The sequence below is a fragment of the Myotis davidii genome, unplaced genomic scaffold, assembly GCF_000327345.1.
Source record: "Myotis davidii unplaced genomic scaffold, ASM32734v1 scaffold575, whole genome shotgun sequence".
Taxonomy (NCBI): Eukaryota; Metazoa; Chordata; class Mammalia; order Chiroptera; family Vespertilionidae; genus Myotis; species Myotis davidii.
This window is the reverse complement of record NW_006290306.1, coordinates 2,279,179-2,291,567: the sequence shown is the minus strand read 5'-3', so window position 1 is coordinate 2,291,567 and position 12,389 is coordinate 2,279,179. Positions and strand designations below refer to the sequence as shown.

Genomic DNA, 12,389 nt, shown 5'->3' with positions numbered 1-12,389 from the left:
AATAGCCATTGTACTAACTCGTATTGGGGCTTAGAATGTCAGTTTTCAGCTTGTCCTTATATATAAATATAGGTCTCTCTAGATATAAAAAGTGAGAGAGTCTGTAAGTTGCTCTTTTTTTTTTCTATACCCCCTTTCATGGGACAAGCTAATGAGATGCATATCATTAAAGACCTGATGTTTTGTGGGACGGAGCCTTTTAAACTGGATGTGCCTGGCTTAGTCATGGCAAATATTTACCAAAAAAAAAAAAAAAAGGGACATACCATATAAAATTAGAGTTCTGAAAATAGTACTGAGAGAGGGAGAAAGAAAGAAAGAAGAAAAAAAACAGTGCAGAAAATACAGGCCAGTCTGTTTGGGGAAAAGGGAAAAAGAGATAAAATGAGAGAAACCTCGGCAGTAAAAACAGCATCTTGGTAAACAGACTATAAAAAAAATTGTGACCTGCTTTCTGGCAGCCCCGGCGGCTGTCGAGCGGGTGAAGGTGGCGGAGCTGGCGTCTGTGTGGACACACGGTGCCCGGGGCGCACGGCTCCCCTGGCCGCGCAGGGCGTTAAATTTAGCCACATAATGATGGGCCTGAGGACAGCCTCTTGTTGACCACGCCATAATTACTGCTTCACTTTATGAATTTTATTTTGCTTATTCTGTTTCCTCCTTCTTTGGCATGAAGGAGGCCTGGAGTGGGGGGAGTCCCGCCCCCACACTCCTCCCTTACTGGACAAATGAGTCTTCATAGAAACGTGGGCTTTTGGGCCATGAGGGTAAAGAGTAAGCTTCCTTGATTAATCAGAAAGAGAGGAAGGTTTGCTGGTCCCTAAGGCTCTTAATTGTTCATGGCAGAGTCAGAAGAAGGACTTACTAGCTCTACCTCTCAGAACTCTTGGAGAAAATCCCAGATATCTTTGGTCTTAGAAGGCACTTTCATGTGAGTCTATAGAGGTTGATGCTCTTATTCTGTTTGTACCCCAAGAGCTAGTCTCCCAGGTTTGTTGGGTTTTTTTGGTCTTTGGTCCTAAACTCCTGGCAACCTACTTGGAAGTTTAGTTTGGTCAACCTGCATCACGAAGAGGTACATTGTTTTATATAGGTTAGTCTTGGTGATAACTGGGTTCTTGAAGCTGTCCTTTTATGTAATGATGTTTACTTTGAATTTATATTAGTTCACACAAACACTCCATCCATGCTTTTGTTCCGGCCCTCCGGTCCAGTTTACGAACCCATTGTGGCCCTCGAGTCAAAAAGTTTGCCCACCCCTGGTCTAACATAATCAAGTGACTGTTCACGTAGCATGAAAATACTTGATCAAAATATTTTTGAGACCTCAGATTTTGTTCTTCTTGGGGATGATGCAGATATTCTTGGTTTTAGAGTTAAAACAACATGGTTTGGTAGAGCATACCATGGAGTTTGTCAGAGTGGCGCTTGGAGGCTTAGCTTTACCTACCACTCTATGGAAGGGGCCAGAAGCCCCTGGTCTCGGCAGAAAGTACTATATTGGGGAGAGAAAGTAGGCTGTATAAAGGGCATTGGAGCGTTGTATAGAATAGGTGCTGGGTCATTGGGGGTGAAGTTCTTGAATGGTGACCTAGGCTGGTGGCTACCGATGGCCCCACAGTGGCCCTCCAACTGAGGAAGTGGTGGAAAAGGAAAAGCAAACAGGGGTTGTGGTCAGGGTGCTGGCTTGTCTATCATTGGCCAGGACTGTCCTGTTTGTATGTCAGGGGTGGTTGGGCTTCTCCGAAGCAAGGCAGGATCGTGTCAAGGAGAGGCTTCTTGCAGCTCTTGTTTTCCCAAAACAAAGGAAGCTCCTTGCATTGCTGGAAGTCGCGTGCTTGGATGCTGAGTTTGTTATTGCCTGATAACCTGGCCACCAATTCCTGCCCTCCTCTTCACCCCGGCAGCCAGGGCCTTAGTGGGGGCAGCTTCCTCTTCCTCATCCCGGCAGCAGATTCACTCTCTATTGTATCCAGAGGGGAAAGAGAGGAGAGCTAGCCCTCCTACCCCCATACCTATCCTCTTCGCTTCTCATGGAACCTTCTAGAACAGTGCTTTTCAAAATAATTTGACACATGGTTTTACTGTGCATAGCTAATATGCAGCACATGCCACATGTGACAAGTTGAATAATACTCAAACCATTTTATACCCTGGCCATTGAGATGCATCCTCCGAACCTGTGTTTGAATGTCATGGTAACATCAGATTGCTATAAAAGTTTTGAAATACTTACAGTCAGTCTCTATGCTTACCTCATTATGGGCTAGAAACAAAGAGTTCCTGGATTAGCACCAGACTGCTGATCACACTGAATAGCATTGTTCTAGTCTAGAACCTTAAGACCCAGTGAGTTTGAGCTCTATTGGACATAGAGCTCCTACCCTAACCCTGTTTAATAGGGGATGAATAGAAAAAGGAGTTAATAAGGACATTTTAGGCAATAAGAAATAATCTGACCTCAGTTGCCATGCCATGGCAAAGAACTCTGACACTGAGGTGGAATGTTGGACTAGAGGGTTCAAGCTTTCTTTCCCAGTGCCGAGGTTCTGTTATTCTAAGGTTGAACAGTGAGGCCAAGAGATAAAGTTAATAACCACGATGATTTTCCTTTAGGGCAGCAATTTTCAACCGTGTGCTGAAAGAATTTTTAAAACATGCAGTATCCGACTATTTAGTCAGGGGCACTGACTGCCTTCCCCTTAGATTGTCAAATAAAAAATGACAACAGCCAGCACAAGAATAGCCTTCTGAATCAAAATTATACCTATTTATTTGTCAGATTGACCCAGAAAATTTTTTTTGGTGTGGCAAAAGGTTGAAAATCGTTGCCTTTGGGTACTGTTTCTAACCTTAAACTGCAACTCTAGGTGATGTAATGAGGTAAAGAAAGAAAAGGAGTTATGTTTTTCATAGAGTTTATTTACTAGTGTGTCATTACTGCTTGGATATGAGGTCTTTCTTCTACAGATTGATCATGTGTTTGGTCAGCATTATCTTAATCTTCTGTTAGAAGGCCACCAAATTGTTTCTAAAAGTTGAGAGATCTAGGATTGAAGTGAAAAGTAAATATTGGCAGAGTTGGTGGAATTCAAGTAAGAGATAAGAAATGGGTCTTTGATTAGAAATGTGGATTATTGGCAGGGTTACCTGACAGCCTTAGTTGGGGGTGGGGTGAGGCTAATAGCCCAGGTCCATAGGACAGCTGGTTGGAAAGGACTTGGCACACGGTCAAAGGTTATTCTTTGAAAGAGAGAGAGGAATAAGGGGACTGAGAGGGAAGACTGTTTGTAAAACAAGACATGATTTTAAAGGGCTAGAGACTTCCATGAGGAAGGGAGCATGAACCTTCTGGGTTCCACCGTTGCCAGAGGATGGAAGGAAAAGAAGTAGGCCCAGTCTCACTTCTGCTTCCCTCACTAACTTCAGGGATCTGCAATCAGGAAAAGAAACCAGATGGAAGCCCCTAATTAAAGAATTCTGGCCACATGTCCCTCTTAAAATTAATCAATGCCTTGCTATTGACCTTAGGATGAAGTCCAAACTCCTTAATAAAACCATTAAGGCCCTTTAAAATATACATTATACACACACACACACACACACACACACACACACACATACATACTTCAGAGAGGGAGGGAGAGGGAGAGGAAGATAGAAACATCAGTGATGAGAGAGAATCATTTATTGGTTGCTCCTTGCATGCCCCACACTGGGGATCGAGACTGCAACCCGGGCATGTGCCCTGATGGGGAATCGAACTATGACCTCCTGGTTCATAGGTTGACGCTCAACCACTGAGCCATGCCAGCGAGGCCATTAAGGCTCTTTTTGATCTGATATATACTTGCTTCTCCGGCTTCATCTTCTCTTCTGCTAGGCTACACTGCCCCCATTCATACTCCCTACCTTCTGTCCCAAATTTACGCTTTAGTCACAGTGAACTACTGTCAGGTTCCTAGAGCCCATTATTCTCTCTCTTATCTCTGGTCCTTGGCACATGCTGTTCCCTCTGGAAACCCCCTGGCACCACAGCAAACCTTCATACCTGCATTGCTCCTATTTGTTGTTTAGATTTCAGTGAAGATGTTACTTCCTCTAGGGAATTTTCCCTGGCTCTCCAGTTTAGTTTAGTTGCCCTTCTTATGTGCCATTTTATTTGTTCTATCGCAGGCCCTATCAACACTGTGTTATAATTACTGCTTTTCCTGGCTCCCTCCACTAGATGGCCAGGGATATTATCTATTTTTGTTTAACTTGTTTGCTCCATTGTAAGAACTCAGTAAATTTTGTGGTGCTATGCATTCTGCAGAGAATTTTTGTCTTTATTATTTAATTTAAGCCTGATAAAATGAGCAGGCTTCATTGAGTAACATTCAACACAAATATACTGATCAACTATTCAGATAAAAAGAAGACTAAAAAGAAAGAAGAAATTTCCATACTCTCTTTTTTTTTTTTTTACCTCTTAGGGCCACTTCGGGATGAGGAGCTCTGATGGATTAGCTCAGAGAAATTAAGTGATCCTGAATCCCACAAGTAATTGCAGTTGAAACCAGAACCTCATCCTTTGACTTTCTAGTACAGAGCTTTTTTTCCACTATCTCACACTGTCTCAAAGGCTCTGTTCTAATGAACTATATTTGAGAAGGGAGGATGCTCAGAGACTAAAAAGTGTTCCTGTAACTCTTCTTAAATCTGCCCATTGAAACATAGACCTGAAATTATAGAAAAATGGCTAAGCACCAAACTGGAGTATCATCACATAGAAGGTCAAGAAAAAAATGTTAGGACCATGAGACATGGAATGAGCTGAGACACAGTTGGAGGGGAATCCTCTATCTTGGAGAAGGATCTGAGAAACACTGACATTTTCAACTGCCAAAATGTTTTCCTTGGGGCCGCCCTGAGAACAGGATAGCCAAGTGGGATGAGAACAGAACTGGGGGCCGAGGGGTTGGGGGGGGGTTGCTGGCTCTCTTCCCAACTCTAGCAATTTCTCGGCCACTGAACAAGTAAGGTAGATAAGCTAGAACCTTTAAAGCTGCCTCTCAGCCCTTTTTGTCCTTAGGTTCTTGGGAGCTGGAGGGAATTGGTATCGCCCAAATCAGCGGGAACCTAGTCTGTAGCAGAACTGGCCAAAGGCCAGGTTCAAAATTATTCCTGGGCCTTGGCCTTGGGCAGGCGAGAGCGTGGCCCGGGTTCTCTCACCAGCAGGGATCAGTAAATTCTAGCCATACAGGACCCAGACGCTCTTTGTCCAGCAATGTTTTCCCAGTGTCTCCTGGGGAGTGATTCAGGGCCAAGGTGACAGTGGGTTTGGAGCCCAGATGAAAGGATCGCAGGGACCACAAGACAAGATCCCTTGTGTGGTGGCCGGCTGGAAAGAGGAGGGAGTGAGTATGTGCGGAGGTCAGTGACGCAATTCTCCTGGCTCGCAGAGATGGAGGAGGAGAAGGCTCGTGGTGTGTCTCCTTATAAAGAGGCCCTTACCACATGAAGCAGGGGGTGAAGGTGACCCCACTGTGAGTCACCCAGGAAGGGACGCCGTGTGCCCAGAGCCCAGAAGAGAGGACTTGTGGATTTCCCACTGTTTCCTTCTATGATGTTTTGCGTAATATGGTTGCTTTAGTCACTCAAGCTGCGCTGCTTCTCTGTCTTCCAGTCTATTCTTGCTCCTCACTCTGTACTGTCCCTAATGTGTATGGGTTTTCGGTCTATCAATTTGTTTTTGATTTCTATTGTTGTTGTTTTTTTAATTTTTTTTAATCTGAAGGTTGATATCTGTTGATTGCAAGAGACCCAAACCATACTAATTGTGTTTGCCTTTGAGAAGATGGCCCGGGGGGGTCTTTGCTAAGCGGGTTGTTCTTAGATTGTGTTTGCTTTCCTTCTTATCTTCAACCAAGGCAGGTATCATCCTGGACTGGAATCTGAAGGGATTCTAGGGGCCCCCTGGATTCAATTGCCTGCCCTTTGGTTGAAAGCAGCTCTAGTCTGGCCTTTATTGAGGTTTGGGATTGCAGAGAGCTCTGGGGAGTGTCCCTGTAATCAGCCAGCCACCAACCCCACACTGCCTTGTAATAAAGCAGCTCTATATTTGTTCTGTTTATAGTCTCCTCTGTAATAATGCCATAGCCCTCACTGTTCTCTCTCTTTGGGGAGATTTTCTGGGTAATAGAAAATTTTGAAATGTTAAAGAGGATTGTAGGCTCAAAATGTTTTTATCTAGGATGTGTCTTAAGTTGGGAAGATGCCTAGGAAATCCAGGCAGCCAGTGCTCTTGGGGAGGAGTGTGTTGTGGTGAGCTTGTTGTGTGTGTGACACTGCGGCTATAAGGACCATGGGTGAGGAGGGGAGGTCTGGGAGAAGCTGTGGGTGCATGCGGTGTGGTTGTGTAGTTGTGGAGCACACTGCCCTCGTGGTGGTAGCAAGTGGAGAGTGTGGTTGGAATGGGGAGTGTGAGAGGTGTGCAAAAGGGCAAGTGCAACGATGGAAACCCTATTTTGGCAAATTTCAGAACTGTCAGGTTTGTTGGATGGTGAGACCTAGAAGTTTAGTCTCAGAATGGAACCTTTAGAAACTCACATTCCATTCATTCTTTCAACGGACAACCCCTTTCCTCTGGTCCCCAGACTTTCCAGGCCTAGGCTCCGCACAGTTCTGCTGACATTCCTTCTACCTCCCGGTTCCTTCCAGTTTCTCATCTCTTTTCTTTGTAAACCAGGAAGAAGTCAGAGACAGACTGTTATGGAGAGGAGGTGAACAGTAAGCCACCTTGATCTAGGTTAATGAGAGCGAGCCGGATGTCCCAGGCTGATGGCTTTGAAGTTTACCTCTATGGTGAATACTGGGAGTTGTTGTTGCCAGGGCTCTTGCTAACAATTCTGATTCCTTCTTTCCCCTCTCCCCCCTTTACCTTTGCCCACCCCAACCCCCGGATTCTATAAATACTTTATTATATGGCACTAGTAAAACTTCAAGTATTTTTTTTTATTAGAGCTACATAATATGGTAATTGTGTGACAGAACACAGCTCCCGTGAGCAGCCCCCACCCTCTTCCTAGGTGTGGCTCTCACCACCTCGGTTTGGGCTAGGCCGGCAGGCCTCTCCATTCCTCTTAAGTGTGTGTGAAGGGGGCTGGGTCAGCTTTTCAGACAGACCTAAGGGGTCAAGGCCTTTGAGTAGGATTAGGCAGAGGAGTAGAGGCACTTCTCTAGTTTTAAGCACAGTCTGTCCTGGTGTGTGAGTACAGCACGAATCTTATTATTAGCATTAATTTTAATCACTGCATAAGGCCACTTAGCCTGCCTTTCCTTTACTAGTGTTGTCATATGCCATTGAATAGGTTTTGAACTTAGACCCAGGTCCAGGGGTGCCTGAGTTTCTTTGGTTGACTCTGATTCACAGCACTTCTCCTTTATTTCTAGGCCGGGCTAAGGAACCCCCTCCCACCCTGTGCACAAATTTCATGCACAGGGCCTCTAGTTTTTAATAACAGGCACCATTCTTTCTGGTATCTCCTGGTTCAGAAGCTATCAGAGCTGAAAGAACCCAGTGCTTCCCATCTCTTGTAGCTTCAGCCCTGGGACATGTTTCTTCTTAAACCTGAGCCATTGTTCTCTGTGTCCACTAGTTTCATGAAAGGTGTGAAGCTAGAGATTCCACAGTCTCTAGGTCCTTTGTTACTGTTAATGTGTAACTTGCTAACTGTGTATTTTGTTGCCTAATTGAGCTTTTTTATTTGATTTAGGTTTCTTCCCAAAGAGATCTGACTTTGAACCTTCCCTACCTCTCTCTCTACTGTAGTGATTGAACTAGGTCACTGTGTCTACCTGTTCTCCTCTGAATCGAGGTCTTGCTGTTTCTGCATCCTTACTGCTGCAGAGCGTGAGGATTGGGGACTTCTGCCTGGGTAGCAGCTAACAGAGCCCTCAGTGCCAGGGACATGGGATACAACATTGAGTCCCTTCTTAACTGCCCTGTGTCAAGTGTTTGCATAGGGACCAACCCCCAAACTAGACTCTGCCACGCACCCTTTACTCCCCATGGAGACATATGGGCATATGCTCTTGCCACCTTTTGGGCCTAGCCAAGGTTAATATTAGACCTTCTTGCTGGGCTGCTGTTCCCGAAAACCACAGGGTGTTGTTAATATTCATGCGACCGCAGAGGTTCATCAATATTCATGGGTATTTGCAGTCTTCCTTTAGGCCCTTAGCTTGAAGAAAACAGGAATGATTAGAGTTTCTAGGACTTAAAACTAACCTTATTTCCTGGAGTCTCTTGAGGAAGAAGCAAACCTTAAGAGTAAATGTCTGGGCCAAGAGAAAAAAGGAATTTCCAAGCCAATATCCTAAACTGGTCCGACAGCATAGTGGAGGTGTGCTGGATGGCTGCTGGTGATATTACCAACCAGTGTTTATGGACTCTTCCCGGAGTTTAGGTTTTTGCATGAGGTGCTGAGGGGCTAGGGAACTAGCATTGTTAAGTACTTGTGACTGCCAGGGATACAGCAATGGCTGACATGACTCCTGCCCCGAAGGAGAAGGGGAGACAGGTAGGTGTGCTTATTTATAAACCTGCAATCCAAGGCGAGAGTGCTGTGCTAGTGATATAGACAAGGTGCTGAGCGGGACAAATGAGGAAGCCGTTCTCTGTGGGGAAATTAGTAAAGGATTCCCAGGGAGCTCCTGACAAGGGGGTGGATCTAAATAAAGGAAAGCAGAACCTTCTGATTCCTTTACTAGCCCTCAACCAGGCACATACCCCTCTAAATGCCCTCCTGGGCTCCCTGCACACCAACCTTGCTACTCCTTTTATCAGATGCTTTAGCTACTCCAATATCTTATGTAATAGAATGTCTTTCCTATAAAGTACCTTCTATTTCCTAGGTGGGAAAATGTCCCCCTTTTTCCTGAAAGATTTAACTAGGAAGAGCTCCCAACTGTGACATAGTCTTTGGCATAGTTTGGGTGAATAAAAAGATGAACATCATTCCAGATTGTATCAATAAGAGAAGGGCATGAGATCCTGAGGCCACCTTCCTATTGATTTAGCAGTAGTGGGCCTCTTAGGATTTGAGGGTCCTGCTTGAAAGATGCATAGGGCCCAAGTGCCCATAGGAAAGTTAGGACAATAATAAAAGTGATGAAAACAGAATTTAAAAAAAATAGTATCCAAGGAAAGTGGGATTATTTAATTTGTAGAGTACATTGAGTAGGGGTAGTAGCTTGGTCTTTTAAATATGAAGATTTAGCACATGCAGGATGATAAATAACTTTTTAAAAAATTTCATTCAAGATAATACAAGAAAGGATGAACTTGAATTGTAGCAATAAGATTAAAGGTGATGTAGAGAGACGACTTTTCTACCTGACTAGATTGCTATTAGGAAAGCTTTGGAAACTCCCCTCCTAGAATTCTTTAAGATTCTTTTCCTGACTTCCTTTTGTGGGTGGTGGTGAATGCAGAGAGAATGCTGTGCAGGCCTCGGGCACATTGCAAGAGTACCAGGTGGTGGGGTACAAGGTGGTGCGGTGCTGCCTGCCCGCCCCCAACTGCCCCCCAACTGCCGCACACCACCCCTCTACCACACGCACATCTTTGCACTTAACCATGTTGTTGCCAAGTCCCGCTTCTGGTACTTTGTGTCTCAGCTAAAGAAGATGAAGAAATCTTCAGGGAAATCACCCTTCAGGTGAAGAACTTTGGCATCTGGCTGCGATACAACTCGAGTCCCGCAGTGGCATCCTCAACATGTACCGGGAGTACCAGGACCTGACCATCCCAGGCACCGTCACCCAGTGCTACTGAGACATGGGGGCTGGCACTCTGCCTGTGCCCACTCAATCCAGATAATGAAGATGGAGGAGATTGCAGCCAGCAGTCAAGCAGCTCTACAACTTCAGGATCAAGTTCCCGTTTTCTCACCGGTCCTTAGTGGCCAGCATGAGCCACGCTTCACGAGCACCAAGAGGCCCAACACCTTATTTTAGATGCAGGGCTTCCCTATCCCCTGGTTTTCCCAAATAAACTCTTTGGGAAAACTAGGGGGTGCGGGGGCGGGGGGGATATTTTTTTCCTACTGACAGGTGTAGTCTAGAGCTGCTTGGACACAATTTGAGAGCAAGAGTAGGAGGGGGCATGTCTAGCCCTAAGATTCCTGCAAGATTCCCAGTAAATCAGGGGAATGATTGGCTCCGTTCCCCTGATTTCCTGGGTCATGCTAGGGCCTATCAGAAGCGTCTCCGTTTACCAGATGACAATGCTTTTTATGGAGCCCCACATATTTCCTGTGGTGACGTTTGGGAAAATACTTGCATGTAATTTAAACTGTCAATCCCAGGCATCTCTCCATAATTTCTACTAAAGACTTTGTAAATCTTGAGGTCTGAGGAAGCTGACTTTGGAAGCTGTATGCAGTTCCTAGAGTTAGGTCCAGGAGTGGGTTTTAGGGGAAAAAAATACTTATCCATAAGGAATATGATGAAACAATAATTGTCTCATTCTGTATATCCTTCCTTCTGTAGCCTTTTATATTTTTTATTCTGTCTTTACAAAGTCTGTTTACATTTTTGTCTTGCTCTTTTTTAAAAAAATATATTTTATTGATTTTTTACAGAGAGGAAGGGAGAGAGAGAGTTAGGAACATCCATGAGAGAGAAACATCCTTCAGCTGCCTCCTGCCCATCTCCCACTGGGGTTGTGCCTGCAACCACGGTACATGCCCTTGACCGGAATTGAACTTGGGACTCTTCAGACCACAGGCCGACGCTCTAGCCACTGAGCCAAACTGGTTAGGGCTGTCTTGCTCTTTTTTTCTTAGAAATATATTTTATTGATTTTTTACAGAGAGGAAGGGAGAGAGAGAGTTAGAAACATCCATGAGAGAGAAACATCCATCAGCTGCCTCCTGCACATCTCCCACTGGGGTTGTGCCTGCAACCAAGGTACATGCCCTTGACCGGAATTGAACTTGGGACTCTTCAGTCCACAGGCCGACGCTCTAGCCACTGAGCCAAACTAGTCAGGGCTTTGTCTTGCTCTTTGTTGTTCACACAGGTATTCTTTAAGATGAGTGAAAAATTGCTAGAATTCCTTAATACACCAGGTAAATGATGTTAGCATGGAGGCTCTATGAGAGTAGGAACCTCATATGTTTTACTCTCCCCATACCTTCAGCTTGTGCCTAGTTCATATTAGGTGCTGCAGAAATATTTGTTAAGTGGATGAACAAATGTTTATATTTGTGAGATGAGCTTACTGCTTGTTAAATGTTTGCCCAGACCGTCCTGAGGACCACAGGAATGGAGAGCAGTGTAAAATATCTAAGTTGTTGCTCTTTGGGTGACACTGCTTTCATTCTACTGTTTGATGACAAAGGATCATGTCATCTTGGTGCAAAATTAGAATTTCTACCTAAAACCAAGAAAAATCAAAACTGATATAGAAATAATTTTAATGTACATGGACCCTATTAAATAGAGAAAGGGCTTATTGAGTATTCACAGTTCTCAAATCAGAAAGACTCTTGGAGAAGGACCTTCATAGACTAATGGTTGTTAAGACTAGAGCTAAAAACCCACCGAGTAGGTTCTGGCTAGTTGGCTTTCCTAAAACATCTGTCCCAGGAAACAGGAGGATGGGCACTGGGGTTGGCCATTGCGTGCTGTGGGAGTATTCCCTTTGGTAGAAGTTTGGTTTCTTTTCTCTGGGATTCCATTCTTTTGGGGCTTATGATGAATTAAAGAAGGTGAATTTGAGGTCCGTCCAATTTTAGGGTCTATTCTACTAAGCTGTCAGGAAAGGACGGCAGGTGGCGCCAAAACATTGTCATACATCTCATGCTGGCTTTGGGGAAGGAGGTGGAGAGAGGGAAGGATTCTCTTTTGAACTGGGGACAGGGGGGGCTCTGGCTGTTGCTCAGGTAGGAAAGCCTTGTGGTTCAGTGTTTGCTAGCTTCAATCAGCCAGTATCTGTACCTGCAATGTCCTACTTTGGGAGAGGATTGGTGGAGAGAGGGACGTCCACAAATCAGAGTGGAAGAAGAACCTGCTTACTTTTTGCCCCTGTGTGACAGTGTCTCCTTTAGGGCCTGAAGCTGTAAGATGCCACGGTTTCTTATAAGGCTCTTGCCTTGTTCTGTGGGCCTCTTTTTCCTTTCTGTGAATTTGTTTCTATCTTTTGATAGTTGTCCATCTTAGGATATTTTTCTTGTTTCAGGACACGTTTCTTATGGATAGATTTCTGTTTTTCACCTGCCTCCCACCCCTGTTTCTTTGGGAGGCTGGGAGTGGGGTTAAGGGTGTGGGAATGGAGAAGGGTGGGAGTGGGGGTGCTGGTGGGGAGAGCGGAGGAGGGCAGGGAAAGCTGGTTCATTGGT

General features: G+C 44.9%; 1 protein-coding gene and 1 pseudogene across 3 annotated transcripts in view; both read left to right on the top strand.

The window, feature by feature from the left end:
- The window catches only part of NHEJ1 (non-homologous end joining factor 1), a 76,168-nt gene that overhangs the window by 24,540 nt on the left and 39,239 nt on the right, over positions 1-12,389 (top strand). The gene's annotated exons all lie outside the window — the stretch shown is intronic.
- On the top strand, positions 5,500-10,053 carry LOC107183020 (annotated as a pseudogene).